Consider the following 2,097-nt stretch of genomic DNA (forward strand, 5'->3'; position numbering starts at 1 on the left):
AGCGTCCTCTGGTCGACAGACTATGCAACGCCATCACTAACAGGGACGTTGTAGAGCGTCCTCTGGTGGACAGACTATACAATGCCATCACTCATAACTTGGTTGACCGTCTGATTTTATTTTATTTTTTAAATATTTCTTTATCGGCCATCATAAATACAGATAGTTTGGAAAATGCCTAATATCGGCCGATAATATCGGCTCGCCGATACATCGGTCTGGCTCTAGTTTTCAGCGTTGCCATTTCCTGTTCAGATTCCTTGTGTGTAGTTTGCTCGCCGTGTTCTCTGTCAGTTGTTGTTGTTGTATTGAAACTTTATAATCTGGACTAGAGTTTAAAATAGCGTTTGAACAATGATTGACTGCTTAAACATTCCATTTAATTCAATTCAACTTTATTTGTAATATCAAATCATAACAAGAGTAAAGACACTTTACAGATAGAGGAGGTCTAGACCGGACTGGGTCACCCCCGCCAGGTCTGCCGGCGATGATTTCCCCCTGCAGCTCAGGCTGGAGACCTGTACATTTATCTACCCTGCCGACCAATCACAAACTGGCTTATCCACCTGCCGCCCTATTGGTGGGTTTAACACGATTACCACAGAGACGCAACCAATCAGCTTTTTGTTGACATTCAACATGGCGGCCACCAAACCGCAGCAACCTGTTGATAACAACAGCAAAGTTCACCCAGATTGTTGATCGGATTGGTTGAAGGAGTATCCAATAGCGTACAGAGTCATTTGAACTTTGCCCGTTGGTCCCGCCTCTTTAACAGCAGACGATACAGAGCAGACTCCCAGACTAATGTTCCATCTTAAAAGATGAAGCTTGGTCTGGTGATAGCCGGACTAGGTCTAGACCACACTCTGTAATTTACTACTAACCAACCATTCTGATAAACATGCGTTTTTTGAAATATATTATCTTTTTTCGTTATTAAGATCAGCTTCAACAAAATACTTGCTGTTCTTCATAGCTCCACAAACAAAAGCCAAATAATGAATCATCAAAAACAATTTAAAATAAAAAAACATATATGTCATTGCCTCTAAATGCAGCTCATAAAGCAGTTCAGCATATTTGATCAAGGTAACATTCATGCAAGATTCTTTTAGGTTTGAATTGTAAGTCGCTAACATGTTATGTTAAAAACCCTAACCCTAGAGACAGAAGGAGGACAGTGGAATATTAAGAACTTAAATTCAGTAACGTTTCCCTTTAAGAAATAAACATCGTGAATTTAATGAAGTAAATGTAAATGCTCTGTATTTATACAGTGTTTTTCTAGTCTTAACGACTACTCAAAGCTCTTCTACATAGTTCAGGAACCATGCACCACTCACACACATTTACATTGCGATGAGGCATCGGGGCAACATCAACGTGGGAGTCCAGGGCCAGGGATGAAACCACCTTCCGATTGGCAGACCGCTCTACCACTGAGCCACAGCCGCCCCTGATCCTCTTTATCTCTAACTGCTCTGCTCCACAGTCACACCTTCACTGGTGATATCTTCAGTGGGACGTTATCCCCAGCCAAAATGAATGGAAACATCTTCTCAGTGAAAGTGTGTGTAAAGGTGTGTATGTGTGTGTTAGTATCAGTATCAGAGAATGACAGCTCTCCTCTGTTCCAGACCAGAGTGACTCTGATCCTCTGGACCTTCTTCTGCACTACGACATCAGTTTCTGTATCTGGTAAGGACCATGCATAGTATTCACCTTGATAGAACCCTGTTCCCCATAATCTAGACAGTATGTTTCCCTTCCTCTGGACAGACTCTGCTAACACACCCAGTCCCCAGTCTGTAGTCTCCAACCTCGACATCCCAGCTGTGAGTCCCTGAGTTAAAGCCCTCAGAACCCAGGACAGAGGGGTATCTATCAAACCTCTCTGGGTTATCAGGAAGCTGCTGTCTTTTTCCCCCTCTCACACTGGCCAGATCTTTAGACAGGATGAGACGTGGAGGAGCAGTGTTTGGGTCCAGAATCACAGGAGTGTAGGAGACCATCTCCTTCATCTTGGTCCAGATGTTGAAGCCCAGGTTGCCCAGGTGTTGGGCCTCGTCTATCAGAGCTCCTGAGAGCAGC

At 43.6% G+C, this 2,097-nt stretch overlaps 2 protein-coding genes across 2 annotated transcripts in view; both read right to left on the bottom strand.

Annotated features, from left to right (window-relative positions):
* Nucleotides 1-2,097, bottom strand: part of LOC117943095 (nuclear factor 7, brain-like) — a 214,395-nt gene that overhangs the window by 211,693 nt on the left and 605 nt on the right. The gene's annotated exons all lie outside the window — the stretch shown is intronic.
* LOC117943104 overlaps nucleotides 1-2,097 on the bottom strand; it is a 139,018-nt gene that overhangs the window by 49,996 nt on the left and 86,925 nt on the right. The gene's annotated exons all lie outside the window — the stretch shown is intronic.

Source organism: Etheostoma cragini, chromosome 4 (assembly GCF_013103735.1).
Source record: "Etheostoma cragini isolate CJK2018 chromosome 4, CSU_Ecrag_1.0, whole genome shotgun sequence".
Lineage (NCBI taxonomy): Eukaryota > Metazoa > Chordata > Actinopteri > Perciformes > Percidae > Etheostoma > Etheostoma cragini.